The following is a 20,079-nucleotide window of genomic DNA, read 5'->3' on the forward strand; positions in this document are numbered from 1 at the left end:
TAATATTCCATGTAACAATCATTATGCGTAATTTATTTTCACGCGCGAAGTGCGTCGCGCTCGAAAGAGATGCACAAAAGTTAGCGCTCGGTTATCGTTCGTGACTCGCCCGATATCGACTTGTCGTCACTTCAATATTCGTTCGCCGGCGGTCGAGCATGTTGCGAGGCTTGCAGAAATATTAATATACATTCTTTTATAGCGCAGAGAAATTCGTGCGGCCGAGCGAGATACCCAGAGGACGGCGAGCGTCGTACGCGACTCCTGCACTTCGACGCGTCACTTTGATTTTCACTCGCCGGCAACCGAGGACATCGCAGAGTACCAAAAATTATTACGATTGCTGAAAGGAGACGTCGGCCGATGCAAATTGACTTCTACAATTATCGATCTTTAAGGGGAGATAATATACTTGAAAGCGCATACTTCGAATACAATTTATATGTAATTATTTCTTATTTTTTATATTTTTAAATATATTTACGCATCCTTGTTGTATAAATATTGATAGCCTAATTTTATGCAATAAAAATAATTTCCCCCACAATCTCGTCGCGGTAATAAAATATTTAGAATAGATATTTTATCTACGTAAAATTTTTTGTTTCAGGTTAAATGCTTGTACCAAGGAAAAAGATACATCCTGAGAGAATAGACTGAGAGGAGAGGGCCTTGGAAAGGCATTCTACCTTGGCAGAGAAACCTCAGAGTAAGCATTATTTTAATTACAAATAAATATTATTTTTTCAAATAGCAAATATGTTCTTAAGCGTCTGGATAATTAATTCTTCTATTCTTTTTTGTAACAGCATAATTGTAGCTGTAACTGAATTGCTGCTTATCAAATTGGCGAGTCCAGACAGAACATATTTTTACCTCATCAGCGCTATAAGAATAAATTCGACGGAAAGTAATATTAATAATATTAATCGTAAAGTAGTATTTTATTTAATTAAAATTTTATATTTTTTAAAAGTATTAATTTAAAATTAATATTAATCGAAAAATAATATTAATTACATTGTAATATTGTTCGCTTTTTGTAAGAGATAGATAATGTAAAACGCGCGCCTTCCTATTGCATTGAAAAAGTGATTGATTTAATCGCGTAAAATACCGTTGTGTCGCAAGTATTTTAAAGTAAAAGATAGGTATTATTTCAATGTAATATTTTAAATCAATTCTTTTGTACGCGTTAAAAGAGTTAAATGCCACAGCGCCTAAAATGTATACAAACAAAGTCGGCGGCCTTCGGCCGGACGGCGTAGGCAGGCTCGCGCGCTAGCCTCCCCCCACCACCTCGCATACCTCAAGCGGAAGCCGAACAGGTGAAAAACGTACGTAGCGGCGTAGGTAGGCTCGTGCGCTAGCTTCCCCCACCACCTCGCATATCTCAGGCGGAAGTCGAACAGATAGCACGCACGTAATGGAGCTCCGCAAGCACGTGGTTGCAAAGTAAGTCTCGCTTTACGAATAAAGCTCGCGATCGGTGTTATATGGTTTCTCCGATCGGTGACTTGTACGCGGAGAGTGCTCTGTACCGAATACTTTGCGTAGAGTATTTAATAATTAATACGCAGTGATTTTAATTGCTCACGTTCTTTTATACATCCTTACAACACGTGTATTACTAGACCTTGTATTTTAAAGTAATTTTTTCTTATGGTTACGGCTTTATCGCGGTGGGTGAGCTCCTAGCTTGCTAAGAATATAAGATCTTTGTCTAACCTAAATTCCTTTTTTCTGTTTAGCTAACAATCAAGACGAGCCAACACGGAAGGACGATTCGATCATCCTGGACGTCTTCCTCAATCTTTCTGAGAGGAGGAGCAGGCCTGGGAGAGGCATCAGGCCTCGGTGGAGCAACCCGAAGGTAAGAATTAATTTTTTATTTCCATAAAATTAACGTTTTCTACTACGTGTATAAAAATTTCTTTTTTTTTTAACAGAAAACAATATTCGAACGCTCCTTCATTTAATTGTCTTATTTTTTGTTACAGATTTAGAAGCTGGAAAATTAACTCCACTGCTGCGCATCGATTAGAGAGTAAGATTCAATTTTTTAACTAACACTGGAGAATCGACTCCACTTGTTAAAAAATAAAATTTAAATCGCGATAAAAAAATAAAATAATATAATCCTGTCCCCTCGCGTAATTTAAAAATCGCGTAATAAAAAAACTTTAGATAATACAAATAGAAACGAAATCGCATAAGTCGCGTTTCAGAAGTTTAATTAGATTTAGCTAGGCATTGACTAACCATATAATTTTACATGTAACTAATATATCCCAGTTCTTCTCCTAGGATGTTATTTAAGTAAAACTCTTGTTTTTCTTAAATAAAAATTCCGAAGGAAATTTTCAGCACACTCTCGCCGTCGTTACAAATAATTATACGAACTGCCGCCAGTTCGTCGGTCCGTTTTTCGGAAAAGCCGATAAGTAACCGCGCGTCTTCTGATTTGCGAAGTATAGGAACGTGAGTACTTACTCAGTATCGCGCGAAGTAATTCAAGTAATAATTTTTTTTATTTAACTCGCGACTGTAAATTCACCGGTGTGCGGTTTTCGCGAGTTTCTTGTGCGAAGGATGGCTTCACGTCCCATCTGAGAGGAGGAGGAGGTCCAGGACGGGCATCAAGCTTCAGCGGAGCAACCCAAGGGTAAGAATCATTTTTTTATTTTCAGTGATTGTCGAGATCACTTTAAAATTATTTTTTTTTTAACAATAAATTTAATTAGAACGCTCCTTCATTTAATTTTGTTATTTTTATGTTACAGATTACAGCCGCTGTGAAACTCCGCTGCTGCGCATCGAATGAGTGAGTCGCATGTATTTTGGTAATTGGTTTTGGTAATTAAATATGCAAAAAAGAAGAGCTAGGAATTATTAATAGGTAGGAACGGTAGGATATAACTTTTCGGATTATTTTAGGTTTAAAAAATCTATCGTACGAATAACAAATATATTATAAATGATTAAAAAAAAAAGATTATTTCGGTTTTCGGAGAAATTTAATTTTCGTGCATTTCGTGATTTAGGAATATTTAATAAAAAATAAATGATGAATCTGCAGTATCTCCGTATCCATAAATATACATGCGGGAGGATAAAATAGTATTAAACTTTCAGTCGAAATCCTGGTTTTCACACGCTGCTTTATAACTTTTAATCCTTTCTTGTGCGTGTGTTATGCGTTGTATCGATACTTGCTTTTAATACGCGCGTGCTTGTATCTCGTAGGAAGAACGAAAGTTATAAAAAAAAGTTTTAATCTTTACCCGTATACTCTTTTCAAGATATTAATCTTTTAATTAATTAATCTACTGCTCGCAAAGTCATCCCGATTCGGGTGGGTGTATCAAAATCTGTCACTATCAAAGTTAGGTTGAAACTAGTTTACACGGTATTGCGCCGCATAAAACTTAAGATATTTTTCTTCCGTTTACGAATTAAGATCGTATTACGAAATGGGCCTTATCCCACGAGAGCTATTCCGTATATCTACTGCTACACTGAGAACTGGTAGTACCGCCTCCGACAGTAACTCCCCGGTAAGTCGGGCTAAGCCGGCGTATCGAATCTGCGAGAGTAACTGCATAGGTGTAAACTCAGCTATTCTAGATATCGCTGTTAATTCCCGTCGCGATCTGCGAACTCTCCGAGTAACGCGAGAGATGCACGCGTCGCTTTGTCGCCGTTTCATCGTCGATATACATATTTAGCATTCAACTTGCGACAGCGCGGTGTAATTTAACATTCCGTTCCGCTACTAAACGTGACGCTCGGAAAATAAATCTATCGTACGGGACGAAAAAAGGGAAAATGCGCCTACCGTCTTCATGAAATCGCGGCTCGTCGCCGGGTTTCTTTTCGGCGGCGGCTTAACCTGACCGCGTGGCCATACTTCACGATCACGACGGAACGGCGGGCTAAGCTTCCGGGATATTACGAATTCATTCGCGGCCATATCTCGGACTATCAGGAGCACGCGGCGGAGATACGTCTTCCGGGGGTATGAACGATCCCGGTTCCCTGGGTCCTCGACCGTAATCCGGGAAAACGAATGAAGACACTTTAGAGTTCACGGACGCGTCTTTGGGCTGTAATGCATCCTAGGGAAACAAAAAGTATTAGGAACGCTGCAATTTTGCCAAAAATTTCAGAAAATTCGTCTCGGTGCTTTCGTATTAAATAATAAATTCTCTGTGAATTTTTTAAATCACAAAGTCATCGTTTGGGGAGGGAAAGAATTTTATTTTTATTAGATAAATATTATATATAATTTTGCGTCATGGATAGTTATTAAAATAATAAAAAGCACAGTCTCGCCATTGTTTCTTTGACTCGCGGGGCTAATCGCATTCGGGGGGAAAATTTTTGAGCACCCAGCTACATAATTCTTTCCTCTCTCCCCCGTCAGTTTATTCAAGTCCCCTCGCGACGGGAACCGCTTCGCGTCTCGCTTATGCGAAATCGTAATCCGTTCGGTATAGCGAGCGAGTGTAACCGGAGGCGAATGGCATTCGGCGTCATATTTCAGAATAATGTTCGGCCTCTTCACCGTGGAATAAGGGACTGCCAAGCTATATATGGCGGCAGCATACTGATGCAACATGCCTCAAGGCCGACAGGGCGTCTCGCGGAATTCAAAGATTCATTTTTGCGCGATGTCAGATGCTGCGAGCGCGACTGACGGTGTAACTACGGCAGCGATTCGTAACACTTGATCTTTCTCGTAATATAATATCACAGGAAAGCCGACGAAAGAAGTTCTTGATTAATAAATGCAGCAAACAGTTCGTAATAATTACTAAACCATAAATGTTCCATAATGTAGTAGACGCGGATAATACTTCCGTTAGCTTGCTAAATCGCTCGGCCGAATTTTTAAATTATTATCTATTAACATAATTATTAATTTTGATGTAAGAGAGTTTTTCAATTTGCTCGACAATCCTCGGGCGCGTACATGAAGTTAATATAACGAAAAAAAAAAGAGCGGGGTCGAGAAAAACGCTCGACATTGTAGCACGGCACTTTTCTCGTAAGGATATTCTCATATTTGTCTAACAGTTTCCTCTCGTTTCCGTGTATAACAACCGAGCGACATTACGCCGCGAGCGTAATTCATATCTTCTTTCGAATAATTCGCGAACTTGTTGCAACAATTCTACCGCTCTCACCGACCGACCGGTTGCTACATTTTGCGTCTCCCATGCCGGAAGCGAAGGCGTAATTTGCATCATCCGGAGTAGTTTTGAAAGTTTTAACGAGAGAGACGGAGTTGCTTGTAGTCAGCGGCGTCGGGGCTGCTCGAACTTTTGTATACTTCCGCAATTGTTACACGATTCTCTTTCGACTCCCAATGCTTCACTTAAAGCATTTCCTTTCCCTTTTGTGTCTTTTCCTCATTTCCGGAACTAAGAATATTATTGTTACTTTCTTATACTTGCATGAAAGCGCTCGTTGGCTCGCAGCGCGCGGTGTCCACAGTCGTCTCGCGATATTTCTATTAAAAATACCTACGACGATAAAAAATGAAAAAAGAAAGAGAAATAAAAAAAGCAGCTAAAAGAAAAAAAATAAGTTGGTTCTTTTCTCCCCACAAAAGGGGAGAATATTTATCACCGAACGCTGTCTAAAAATATTTTTCGCTGTTTACGGCAAAAAAATACCGGCAACGACACAAAGACTGGTACTTGAAAAAATATTCGTGCAAAAATAATCTCGCTACTTCCAGCTTATCTCTCGCGTTGCGCGACCAATGGAGATATTTCTTTTTTTTTTTCAAAAACCTACTCGACTAATGCCGGTAAAAGTGAGGGAAGGAGACAAAATAATACTACCTCAGATATTTAAAGCTAATCCTCGCCTTTTGCTCGAGAAGACGTCTGCAAAGTTTTTTGCTTCAGGGTAGAAATAAATGCGCCAAGTACGGTGTGGACATGTTTGGTTAATTGAGAATTTCCAGCGGCAGGTGCTGAATGATGTTTGTAGACGAGCTAACTTTTATATTTCCAAGCACGGACGTATTTTTTCCCTTTCCTTTGAGTTTCTCTTCTACCCTCGCTTTTACACGGCGTATCGACTTTCCTCCGCGAGCTTTTCTCCCTCTCAGAGCTTTTATTTTCCTCGCTAGGTTTCGTAGCTTTTTCTTTGTCGTCCGTATTCTTACCCACCGCCGACTATGTAAAAACACGATGAACGCAGTTCTTTTTTTTTTTTTCTTTCTTTAATCAGCGACGTTACTACCGATAAGTAAAATATAAGACCTTAATATATTAGTAATGTACATATAAATGAGGAAGAAATCAGATGTGGTGAGAAGTAATTAGAGTTTAGCGTGCGCACAAATATCATAAAGGCCTTTTGGCGAAAGAATTTATGAGAAATTAAATCAACGCTTGCAGAACGCTTGAAATAATAAAATAAAATTGTTGTTGTAATAATTTTATTTCCGCTGAATATCGCTTGAGGATAGAACAGAGCAGCGGGCGGATTTGCTTCATTAAAATTAAAAAACCATAAAATCTCGACTAGACAGCCGCGAGGCAATTGCAAAATGAGAAGCAGTCGTTTTGAAAACCCGCGAGGATTATCGCGCCGATTCGGTGTCGTTGATTTTCTTGTGGCTCGCGAGGCTTATCACATAAAGCGCAGCATCCCGCGATAAGTCCGGAACACGCCGCACATTGTAGATTTCCATTTGCTCGTCGGACAGACGCGTTCTTTTTTTTTTTTTTTTTTTTTCCTCGACGCGCCTCTTGCGATCGCGCGCGTCCGATCAATTCGCCGCGCGCGTAATTACGCCCGATCGAAATAAGTCGGCAACCCGGTGCGACAACTTGTTGCAGAGCAGAGAGGAGGCGTGCTTACGTGGCCAGGGCGGATAAACACGTAGAATTTTGCAAAGAAGCGGTCGCCTCTCAAAGCCATTACGACGATGATCGATCGGCCTACCGTATCACGCGATATCTGCATAATAATCAGTAGACGGTTCTATTAACACAGAATATAATCCTGCGTAATACTCCATCGTTCGCGAAAGAAAAATCACGTCTTGATACCGAACGTCGAGTTTAAACGAGCAACGAAGAGAAAGTTCAATTTTTAATTAAAGACGTTCTGTTTTATTATATTTTTTTTTTCTTTTTTTTTTTTTTTTACCAAGTTAAATGACAGATTCTTCGGAGTAACTCGCGACTTTTTCCCTCTCTTTGGGAACCGCCCGAACTGCCTTTCACAAATTGTAGTTTGATTACTGACAGTGTCATTGTAACGTAATTGCTAACGCATCGACGAGGTAAAAAAAACGCAATTACAAGCTGCGCTCGACGGATCGCGGTAAGTAACTCGTCGATCTGCCAATGTGCTCTCGCGAGTCCTGTTTCATTAACCTAATACGCTCTCGGAGAGCCCTCGCGAATAGGTGTAACATAATTAAGCGCTTTAACTCGCGATCAAACCCCATGAGAGGTGTCGGTGTAAAGAAGCAAACCTCGAATTAATGTCAGTCCGGGTTGATCACCGATGAGATAACACATTATCTCGTTAAGCTCTGCATCGGCGGTCATTAGCGTTTCTCGGCGCTGAATAGCAACCGGGGATATCGAGATAAAAGTATCAAAAGACGTCTCGTTCGAGCCGTCGGGATTAAAGAACGGCTACAGCTTGTGCTCCAACAAAGCGTGCAATTATCGAGTCAATTAGAAGGAAACCGCAGGATATATTTGATTCAGATCTTTACGCGAATGCAATGAGAAGAACATAAAGCGCCTTTGGTGAACGAGATAATAAAAAGAGACGGAGAGGAAGAGGCTTCGAATTATCGTTTGATCATTCCGTGCCCTATAATGTACGCGTCATTCGATTATTTCGTTAGTATTGACACAGAAATATGCTATTGATGGCGTATTTCATTAAACGCTACTTCCATTTTGCTATATCTATCGCGCGGATTATTGACGCTCGGCATAATAATGCTATTCATGCCGCGAATCCGGGATTACGGGCTTACACAATTCACCGCCGTCGTAAAATACGCGGGAACAAAAGCGACGAGCGCCAAGGTGTATCGACTGTCTCCTCGGTCCTTAATTAAAAGACGCAATAACGAGGAGTGGCGACCGACATTACTGTCCGTCTTCGCCGGTAGGTAGGTACGTCCGCGCTCCGTATCGAGAAAAGCAGTAATGTTAATAATGCAACAAAGGCGCGATAGCCGCGCGGGGTTTCGGGTCGACGTTAATCTAACGGATGAGGTCGGCGCAAGTCTTGCGTTTACGGGGAGGCACGGAACGCGGAAATTACGGGCAATTTCCTCGTTCGAGCAAAAGAACGATTCTAATCGAGCGACTTGGAGAAATACATTACGCTCGGCAACACTCGCGCGATGTTGTACCTAGACTTTTGACGCCATTCTCGCATTAAGTGAAACTCGCCGAAATAATAAAGTGAGACGCGCGAAACGAGATTGCGATCGAAGATCGACGAAGCGTTAAAGTATTTTCTTCTTGTTTTTATTAATTTTTTTTTTTTTTATTCTTTTAATTTTTTTTTTTCTGTACCTGCCGCGACGCGGGATAAGAAGTTTATTATTTATGATAAAATGTATACCAAAAGCGCCAACGTGCTACAAGCGCAAAATACAGCGGCTGCCCTCGGTAAGAGATAATCAGTATATAACGAGTTCCTGCGTGGAATTTTCTTCCTCACTTTGCGCATTAATTACGGTGTGTAAAATGTATCTTGCTCGGTTAATGTAATGCATAATGAAATTACGAATAAGTAGCAATAACATAATACGTCTTACGAGCATTCCCGCCCTGGGTACCGTCGCAAAAAGATCCATTCCCGAAGTTGAGAAGTTCGCTCTTTTACTCGCAACAGAAATTAAACGCGCCGTTAAGTACGTAATAAAAAAAAAAGTAAATGTACAGAGTAGTTTTATAATACAATGTTTTAACGACCTCCTAATTGACTCGATAAGTTTTTTTTTATGTATTAAGAGAGTAAAGTTATTTCTTTTACGATTACATGCACGTGATAACTCCGATAAAAATATCATTGTCGGATTTTACGGTAAATTTTTCCTTGCGCGCGACAATCTTTACAAATTTGCGACGTGGTCTCTGAAAAACCGTTCGCTTCGAAATGATGTCGGATCAAAGGCGGTCGTTTTTCTTATCGGGGACGAGTAGCAGTTATTAGATCACGAAGTTTCACCGGGATTGCCGATTCGAAATCGTTTGCGCGACGGCGATTTCCCACGGAATTTAAACGGCGGTAGATAAAGTCCCGGCTAGAACAAAGTACGACGGGGAGGTTGCCATCGAGCCCTCTAGGGTTGGCTGGGAGATAAGGGCCCGACATACGACATAGTACGTTTCTCTTCAACCACAAAATGCATACGCCGGCTAGCAAAAACGTTTGCGATAAAAATCGCGGGAAATGTAGTTTGGCGTAGAAAGACTGTCTGAGGATGGAACGATGGAAAAGAGAGATCGCGGATAGAAGTATGTACATATAAAGTAATATCAGGTTGTATTATTATATGTTAACACGAAGAAAGATAAAATTGCATTCAATAGAAATAAAGTAAAAATTAAGAAAAATACAATTTATATCGTATTATAAAATAATAATGAAACGTTACGAAAAAAATTAATTAAAATAACGAAAGGATACGTTAGTAAAAATATAAACCCACTCGCGATAATTAATATATTATTTAATTATTATTTTCTTTTATTCGAAAAATCAGTAGATATATCTTTCGCAAAACGCAAGCAAAAATCACCCGAAAAGGGTACGAGGCTTGTTATCGCGCGTTTATAAAGTCGAACAGAAACCATTCGAGAATAAAATCTGAACTGAAACGATGAGATTTGGCCTTTTTTCCGCGTCCGCGACATAAAGAAGCTTGACGAGCCACGTTCGGGCGAAACTAAGACAATCGCTATTTATTCCGGTTGTCAATAAAAAGAATCGAGTGGCTTTGGGTCCTCCGCGACAGAGGGAAGGATCGATGTATCGACAGGGAACATTTGCATAAGAAACGGAAATTCAAAGTGGCTGAGTTTCAACTTCCTTCTTTCTGCGCGAATCGACGGGCGATTTTCCCCAGACATTAATGGCACAACGCCAGGTCGTAGCCTATAGATAATCGATACTGCCTATCATGTCGTGCGCAAAAAAAAAAGAAATAAAAAAGAGAGAGAAAGAGACAGGAGCCCTCTGATGTACTGAGGAAGGATAGGAAAACCCATTCCCTTTCCCGTTCCTGTTTCCCAAAGGGAGAAATAGAGGGTGGAAAAAAGGAGACTGGCGGGATCTGGACCACGTCGATTTTTCCGACAACAGCAATAGGAGGCGTGCGCGGGTTTCCCGCTGCCGTTCGCAAGCGGCGTATCCAATATTTCACGTGGCGGCGCGATCACCTCTCGCTTTGTCGTCTCGCGAACGCGATTTATAGCCGTCGGACCGTGTTTTGTAAGGTAAAAGTCAGCCCCCTTGGACGCGAAAGTCCGTCCGTGTTTCGCGAGCGTGCGTGTAATTTTTGCAGATGCGTGACGATTAACCGCGACTTAAACATGTATCGGTTATTATTACACGCGTTCGCTTTTTTTCGTTGCCGCAGGAACAACGACCTAACACGTTTTTCTGACACGCTAGAAAATTGGTTTTTTACGCGAAATTCTGGCACGGGCGGATTGAAATTACAGCAGGGTTGTGGTACTTTAACGCGAACGCGCGGCCGAGTTTTATCATCGTTGCGAAACGAACGTTAAGTCGGGCCACCTATTTCCGGTGGGTTTTAACGTGAGAAAACGGCCGCTATCGGGTAACAAAGCTTGTTCGCTAACTCGGCGGAGTTTAGCAGGTCGGCATATCTCATTGTTCTAATCTCGGACATCTGACCGCATCTACGTTTCGACCTCCTATCTCTGGCTTATACGTCAGGGCATTACGTTAAGGACGTCGTTCCGACGGTGATCTGCGGCCTCGCTTTAATATCTTATTACTGCGGATGAAGAGCTTCAATCCCCGAGAATAATTTCCCCACCTCGCGCAGTTATGCACGTGTGCGTGTGCGGCGCTTAGGATTGGCATTATGGCGTAAATTGTGCGGCTTTCTGCGGAACGGTGGATACCCAACGCGGAGATAATTTCCGTCCGCTTATCGCCGAGCAGGTCTCATCTTTATTTCATGAACCGAGCGCGCGCGCGAGAAAGAGAGGGATATATACTTATTTTAATTTATTTATTCGGATTACATTATAAAATCAAATGATGCGATAATGTTGAAACGCAGCCAGGGGCGCGCGTTATCTCGACGGAGATATTCAGGATACGAAAAATAATAATTCGAATTATGAACTGCGAAACTGATTCGCGATGTAAACTGCCGGCGTTGACTTTAACGAAACGTCTGAGGGGGGAGGGAAAAAAAAAATTACGGCAAACGCATGTGACGTTGCATTATACGTCTCGGTGACAAAACGGAATAACGAGCGAGACGCGCAAAAGCTTTCCGGCGCTCTTTTCAACTTTTAATTAATACTTCTTTCAACCTTCGTTATCGTCATCGTCGTAGTCGTCGTCGTCATCGTCATCGTCTGGACGCGAAGTTCCGGTAAAATTTATCTTTCAAAAGGATAGTAGGGATATGCTTGGCTGAAACGAGCAGTGGTCGTTAGTTTGATATAATTTCTAGCAGCAGTAGCACGGCGGTTCGAGATAGCTCGTTTCGTTCGGGCAAAGGGAAGCTTTGAAAACAGATCAAAGTAACCGCGTTACGTTGCGCGCGGCTATTTACTTCGAGAGCGAGACCGGAGATCAATTACAGAAACGTTTCCAATGGGGATTTCCCGATTAAATCCGCCACGGCTACGGACGCCGCCGCACGCTTCGGCTCTGAATTACGCTCGCAGCATCCGTAAAACGATGAGCGCGATTCTCTCGCCTTGATCATTTCACGCCGGATAATAAATTGAATACGTACCGCGGTTAGAACCCTTCCCCCCCTCGAGCGAGGATAGCGCGGATTAATTCGGATTCATTACCTGTCGCTCGCCTGTCCAGCCGTGATTTTTTTTCTCTCCGCGCGCGCAGCCACGCGTGACCAATTGCCGAAATATGGCAAGTGTATAATTGTCCCTTTGCGTTTCATTAGCTGTAGAGAAAGGGAGACAAACGAACAGCTTTCATTTATTTAGAAAATCTCGATTTCAATATACTGCTCCTTCGACGGACTTTTCTTCCGTTCCTTGTAATTGATCGAGTCTCGATTTTTGTTAACATTAATCTCCGATCGCATCGTACGCGATTGTCACGTTCGCTCGAATTGATTCGCAGTCATAACGAATTAACGCACGACCGACTGTCAATGTACTGTCGCACAGCATTAATTTTCATTAGGTCCTGTCACTCTGGACAATCGGATAGCGGTCCAGTTATCGCTCGCGTTACAGCACCGACGACTGTACGGAACGAATATGCGTCAATATATTATTCGATAATGCGCAATGATTTAACAAAACCGAGTCGCGAGAAGGATGATGGATAGGATTGGATATCGCCACGTTAAACACGGCTAAATCGCAGCGACCGGTTTTATTGGTCGGTGACAATCAACTGATGATACCTCGCGCTCGCGAGCATCGTTGTAACGCAATTCGTCTGATCAATTAAACTCTGTAACGCGGCGTTTTTTTTTCGCCCACTCTATATCGCGCGGCAACGCGATCAAATTTTTCAACTTCCGCCTCGTTTTTTACGATCTCGTCACGTTGTTAAATGTTTACAATCGTGTCTCCATAAAGCATTCCACCGGCGCTGCATGAAATTTTGACGATCAAGTTTGCGAAAAAAAAACTGTTAAATTTTCGCGAAAAACTTTTAACCGAATATTTAATACTGCAAACCAACGATATTTCCGTAAACTTGAATGCTCTACAATCATACATATTCATTGTTTTATACTTCGGTTAGGTAAAATTCAGATCGGCAGTAATTTTGTTAAAACTAACCAGAAAATATCATAGGCATTAAATAGTTTTAACTAACTTTGATTCAAAAATTAAGTTTTAATTTGTAAGAACGTCTCTCGGAATTATATTTATTTTCAACCGTAATGAAATGGTTCAGGACGTAAAATGTGTTATACGAACGCGGTGATGAGGCTCAAGGTAAACCGCGCGAAGTTGAATGTAGGTACAAGGTAACCAGAGATTCAATGGGTCACGCGCCACAGTTCTTTTAAGAATTACGAGGCCGCTAATTTTTATACTCGCAGCGCGAAACCGGCGAGCGAAATCTTACCGAGCGAAATGGGACAATGACGTGCACGTCATGCACGAAAGAAATCCTTCAGCCGCTCTGAAAAGTACATTACGTATCATTGTACGCCCCGCGGTGACGTGAACATTTTAATTATATCGAAGGCCGGATTGGTTATCCGGAACGGAAAGAGATACGCAGACCTGTCGAGATATCATTGAAAAATACGGGAAAAATATTTGTGATAAACCGTGAGAACTTTTAAAGAGCGCGCAGAGATAAAATTGAAATTAAATTTTGTAAAATTCTCCCGCACGCGGTATCTTAAATATTTTCGCTCGAACGCAACGCGTTATCGTTGCGCTTTTAATTTCTCGCAAGAATTAGTTGTTTCTTCCGAATGAATTTCATGTAAAATCAATCGAGAGCTGCTCGACGTGATAAAGTATCGTTGGTACAAAAGCCAAACTCCTGGTTGCTGTTACGTAATAGTACAGAGAGACTAACAATCGTAGTACATGTAGTCTGTGTTTAACCAACAACTACTGTTCCGAGAGAATGATACCTGAAGCACCGGCTGTTAACTGCCAGAAACACATTCTAACGATCTCGGCAATCAAGTCGAGAGGAAAAAGAGCCGGTGACCGTCCACTGATAGCCGTCGTGTGCCCTTCCTTCTAGTTGTTTGCGGGATAGCGATACAACAGGCTTTTGGAAAGCCCGGGATCGATAACAGTCTATGGGGCGGTGGTTCAGAGAAATCAGAGTAAAACCGAGAGGACAAAGTCGCCAATTTAGCGCCGCGTAAAAGATCCGGGATAAAGATTCGCTTCTCATAAAATGTATATTTCATAATTAATAATTTTTACTTCACAGTCAACTTGGCATAAAAGTTTTTTAATTTAAATACGCGCGACGTTTACAGCTTTCGACGTCGCCCTTTATACAAATTAAAAACACGTTACGCGAAACAGCTCATGACAGTTTCGCGAACGCGAAATGTGATAAAATACACAAGAAATCGGAAACTGGGACGACAACCGCATTCGCGGAGTATATTTCGCTCACAGGAAGTACGCAAACAAGAAGCTCATATGTAAATAGGGTAAACAAATTTGCTCCCAGCCAAATCCTTGCGCGCCACTGTAGGAAACCTGATTTTTGTTCGCTCCCTTTTCTCGCCCGTGTTCCTTGCGAAAGGAACGCACCGAGTGCATAATTAATCCTTCAAGGGCAGAAACAGGCCGCGTTTTAACCCGGTTGCGGTTTCCCTCCTTTATCGAGTAAAAGCGCAACGAAGTACGCGCCGCGAAAATCTTCAGCTGATACCTGTACCCATAAATAAATTCCCCGGACTAAAGCACATTTTATGCCGCAATTCGCCGTTAATAATAACAATGGAAAGTCTCACGACGCCGCTGCTCGCTCGACAGCCCTGTTCAATTGCGTTTATCGCGACGCATTCGATTTCAACGATTGCAACGGCCCCCGGGGCCGCATCGAATGCACCAAAGCCCGCAATGTTGTTTGGCGCGTTACACGTATTACATGGCTCTCGTATTTTACTTTAATTACAATAGAATAATTCACGCGATTATATTAGCGGTAACATAGCGGGCATAACAGCCGCATTCGATGGCGGAACGACGGCGCCTGATAACGGGGCTGAAATATATTCGCTATTCTCAGTTACATTATAATAACAACAACGATCTGTAGCGCGATGTCTATATACCGCCGCCGCGGAACTCACGGACGCACCCACACGCGTTACGGCCGCGTAGATTCCGCCGGTGTTTAACGTTGAATTCGAGATATTCCATAAATTAGGCGGAAACTAACTAATAGCTGTGTAACCGTTGCCGTAGTTATCAATTATATCACCGGAGCGTAATGCACCGTAATTTTGCATGGAATTCGATCAAATAGTAATGAAGTTGCTCAATAGTAGCCACGTATCCACACAAAGGAGACGAGCAGTCTGCTCTCTCGTAGATTTCTCCGCAGTTTCTCGGATCCCGAGCTCGCTGTTGCGGGACGAATTATTTGACATCGAGTAGCGGAAAGAAATAATTCCGTCCAAACTGATAGGTGCTACGCGACACGATACAATCACGTCGAGTCCGTTTTATAAATAGTATCTTATAGGAGCTTCATAAAATTTTCCTGCACGGGCGATTAGTACATTTGTAAAATAACTAGTACGTGGAAAATACAGGCGGGTTAAATAAATTCTGAAATAATACAATAGTCGATACGTATGAATACGATATTGTTAAAGCATGATTACATATGCAACATATATTAATTACAACACATCAAACCATTGTTGCTTGGATTTAATGCGATGCAAGCCGATTTAATTAACGCGGTAAATAAAATTAATTTAAAATTCAGAGAACACATTCGCGGTGTTTTTTTTCTCTTTTCCCAACCGCGCAATATTGCGAATAAAATGTTGAAAGGGGGAGGGAGAAAAAGATTTCTGTAAATAAATCAAGAACTCAAACTAAACTCGTTCTGAAATGCTTGTCCTGGAGATTCGAAGTAATCTCGACTTTGGTGGCTTGAAATTTCGCGGGATTACGACTCAGAAAAAGCACAAAGTAAAACGAATAGATAGGGGATCGTGAAAGAAACAACGAGATTTTCATCCGATTCAAACTAACTTCCTTGAATGGGATACAAGTTGAAATCGCTTTTAATTTCACGGCGAAGCCGAGATATAAGCAGTTCGCGCGGACGGCTTACGGAAACACGGTTTGTATGCGACGCCAAATTAATTAGCGTTTTAAAAGACCGGATTGTTCACTTCGTGATTAGCACGTAGACTTTTTGAAACGCAAAATGTGAGCGGGAACGTCACGCTCGTCATCCAGCAGATTCAAGTAATCCATTTTTTTTTTCTTTTTTGGGACGCTTTATTAAAAGGTTTCAAATTTATCAGATTTATTTAACAACTAACAATAAACGGTATAATTTCACGCAAAACCTAACTGATTCTATATAAATCGGTGGCTTTTGATTTCCAATTTGTTATCCGCTATCATCGCTGCATTTTACTCTGTTTTTTTTTTTTCTTTTTTTTTATTGCCGCAATAATAGCTTACACCTTTAATCCGCAGAGCTGGCGGAAACAAAGCTTTCTGCATCGAATTTATTAAGATAAAAGCGTTGGTATATTTGTGCAATGAATACGATAAATGGATTAAAGCGTCATATCAATGCTAGCGAAACACACGCTGGCCATCAATGCAAATCTGCTATAAATGGAAAGCGGCTCGTTAAAGAGATAACTTTGTCGGAGTAATATTACAGAACAAACTTTCATTTACAATGGGCAGTAATTTTTCAGAATTAATATGTGAAATCTGCTTGAAACATCGCAGAGGGAATACACCCCGTCGTAGATAAAAAGTGAATAAAAACAAAATAATAAAATAAATCTATTCAATGCGAATCACGCTATATGTTTAAAGCAAGGTTTTGAAATAAACTTGCATTAAAATTTCTGCAGAAAATATATGGAATTTTGGAATAATGAAAAAAAACGAGATTATAATTTTTATTTTTATTTTTGTTTTGCGTAATCGGAGAAAAAACATCGTGTTTGTACTGTCCTACTTCTATTCCGTTATCTCTTCACGGTGGTCTTCGTTAAGTTAATCATCATTTAGAAACAAGGAATTAAGCGAGTAGTAATAGCAAAAATAATGTACAGCTATGCGCGGGCAACTTGCGAATAGTTGATCGCTAGGAAAGTACGGGAACTACACGCGGGTGTCAAAGTCAGTTAAAGGCAAATTCTCCTTCGCTCTCTGCAAAATGTATTTGTCATTCTCTTACAGTGCACGAGCGTAGAACTCCATTCACGGTAATCTACAGCCGCGGCTCCGAGAATAGTTTCGCGGTTTCGCCATTACGCTGTCAGTCCGCAGATAGATACAAATACATACGTTATTATCGAGACGAATGTATTTGTCATATCGCGCTGATAGATGGACGGACGGTTTTTTTATCAGCGTGACGCCGACAAAGCGTCAGAGCAAAACTTTGAGCACGCGCGTATATATCATCCTCGAAAAGTTAATAAAGGCGTGACGCACGTGTGTCGTCGAAAATTAACGGTACGCATATCTGTTACATCTCTGTGATAATGCCGAGGGTGAGAGAAAAGCGACGCGGGTATTATCACGGACTCCGGCCATTATCGATCGATGATCGTTCATCGCGATTACTTCTTCGCGTTTTAAAATAATTTTGTTTTATTATGGGTAAAATATTACAAAATCATTCAAATTTAAAATTTTAAAGCGCTACATAAAAGAATATTAAAATTTTTGGTACGAAAATTTTTGTTCGAGACATCTTGTGTAATATTCAGAGGCATTATCGAGCTTTTATAATGAATTAAATTTTTCAGTAATTCTGATTAAAATTTCACGTACCGATAAGTGATAGAGCGAAAGAGAAAGAGGGAGAGAAGAGCTTCTAAAACCACTATCAATGCTCGAAAAATCAAAAAGTTAGGAATTATTCAAATCCATTCCATATAACCGTTCATAAAATTGTGTAAAAAAAGTTATGAAAATAGCATAGAGCCCAATCTTTTATTTCGTATTTAATTAATGATTCTATTTGAAATGCACTTTAATTAATTCATATGACTTTATAAATATTGTTTTCTCTGCTTATAATATACTGCTTTTAAATAAAATTTTTATCTATGCTTTTTCGCACAAAAAATTCAATCTCAATTTTATGAAATAATAAAAAATTTTACGTTAAGATTACAAAGTAAAAATAATTAAAAATTTATTGTATTTTTGCAAAATTGAATTATTTCTTCATATACATATATACATATGTATAAATATCAGTTACATAGATTGCAACGGAAAATGTAAAATTTTTAATTCGTGTACAACGTATCTTTGTAAAAATGAAAAAATATTATCTTATAACAGTTTAAATAATTATTTTGGCTATTAATTAATTCGTGAATTATTTTCTCAGTAAATATCTGTTAACATGCTATAACTTAGGTCGCGTCACGGCGTGACATAAATACGTTGGGCCCAAAATCTGCAAAGTACGGCGGGAATAATTGCGGTCGGCTTAAATTTCTCAGAGACGAGGGCTTTACGTGCGGGAACGACAATACGCGCAGCTGTGGATAACGCGAAAGCTGCTTTAGATCTGTCAGAAGAGCAATTCCGTCGTCCGCCATGCGGAGGCAGGCCTCGCGAGATTCCGCAAGCCGGCGCATGATGCTCGGTATTTAACTCTTGGCACCACGATAAAACCGGGTAAACGAGATGGAGGGATTAAAGGGGTACGTTAAACCGCGAGAAAGTTTCCCCGTATAGGATTTCGATTCCAGCGAGCTCGTTAATACACGATAATAGAATTCGTACGATTAAATATGAATTTCGCCTTTCTATTCGACACACCGAGACTTCGTCAACTTAGAACTCTATAAAAAAAAATCATGAATAAGCTAACTGATTAAAAACTTGAAATTAAAATTTCCACATAGATTCCACGCGAATTTTTCGTTGTAATAAATTGTAGATTTAATATCAAACTTTATGAGGGGACATCGCGCGCAATCTTTATTTGTCGATTGGTAAAATTGGGGATTTCGCATTCGCGGCACGTCAGGTAGATCTGACTGTCTGATTGAGGCGTTGAGGGAGAGAGAAACTGAGAGAGAATCAGCACGTGGACATTGTAAACGCTTGGAAGCGGCTTAATCAGCCATTGTATGCTGTTGCGGTCAGCATGGCTCTACGTACAAGCGAACGACGACCGCCCGAAGGGTCGCAGAGTAGAGGGAGTCCATTCGACCATAGATATGCAGCGATCCGCAGTCTGCTTCAGTTGCGCGTTTCCTGACGGAGCACGCCCTGGCAATTTCGATTACGTAACGAACGCGAGAGTTTTAATGAGCGTATCACGATAGTTAGACTGTTGATTCTTGTAGCAAATCCTAAAAATCCGCCCGTCCTTTTTCTCCCGGTAAATAGAGACATGAATATCAATAAAATTAAAAATTAGTCTTTTAAAGATTGAAAAAGGAAAAAAAAAAGTACAATGGTTTGGTGTAATTATTCAATTTTAATTAATTTAATATTATTTTTAATTAATACAATATTAATATCACATACGAAATATCTTTAGAGCGTTCTACTTGTTAAAAAGAAAGACGAAAAAAGCACTTTTCGAAAGATTTTTGACAAATATAGGTACCCTTTGCGAAATATTCTCCAAGTGCTACAGTGTTTTCAAAGTATTCTTGTTCTCGTACACGCTCCGAAAACATTTTCGGAATACCCTCTCATCGCGCTAACTGGCAGACACTTGAAGTTCTCGACTGCACTCATTCCCGATTACAACGTGCTCGGCGGAGTCTTGTAGATCCGCTCTCCCCCATTAACGTCTGTTATTTATGCATAATGAACGACGACAAACTTCTAACAAAGACGCCATCCCCGAGACATTACTCTTTCCCACTTGGTCCCGGTAATTCTGACGCGAAGGGCGGGACCGTAGGGTGGTCGGTAGGGCGCCGGTCTTCATTTTCCGTGGAAAATGAAGCGATAACAGCTGAGTTCGCGAGACGCGCCCGTCCGGCTGAGGGTGGGAAAACGGCCGTCAGACAATCCGCATTGTTTCGTTAATCGGCGAGCATCGGCCATTATTTCATTATTGCGGCACGCGAGATAAGCCGAGACGGGGTGGCGGGAGCCTCCTTTGTTAAGCGAGCAAAATAGCCGATGGCGAGCTGGA

General features: G+C 40.9%; 1 long non-coding RNA gene across 11 annotated transcripts in view; it reads left to right on the forward strand.

Moving 5' to 3' along the window:
• Window positions 1-20,079, forward strand: part of LOC139102738 (uncharacterized) — a 365,092-nt gene that overhangs the window by 145,829 nt on the left and 199,184 nt on the right. Inside the window, exons 1-2 of one of the 11 annotated variants that reach the window (XR_011545751.1) lie at window positions 449-1,455; window positions 1,752-2,047. The exons of 8 other annotated variants lie outside the window; for them this stretch is intronic. This is a non-coding gene — a long non-coding RNA (uncharacterized lncRNA). Of the gene's footprint in view, window positions 1-448; window positions 2,048-20,079 lie in introns of those variants that run through there. 2 more of the 11 variants (XR_011545752.1, XR_011545750.1) reach the window with 2 other exon arrangements.

The sequence above is a fragment of the Cardiocondyla obscurior genome, linkage group LG05, assembly GCF_019399895.1.
Source record: "Cardiocondyla obscurior isolate alpha-2009 linkage group LG05, Cobs3.1, whole genome shotgun sequence".
In the NCBI taxonomy this organism is placed as follows: Eukaryota; Metazoa; Arthropoda; class Insecta; order Hymenoptera; family Formicidae; genus Cardiocondyla; species Cardiocondyla obscurior.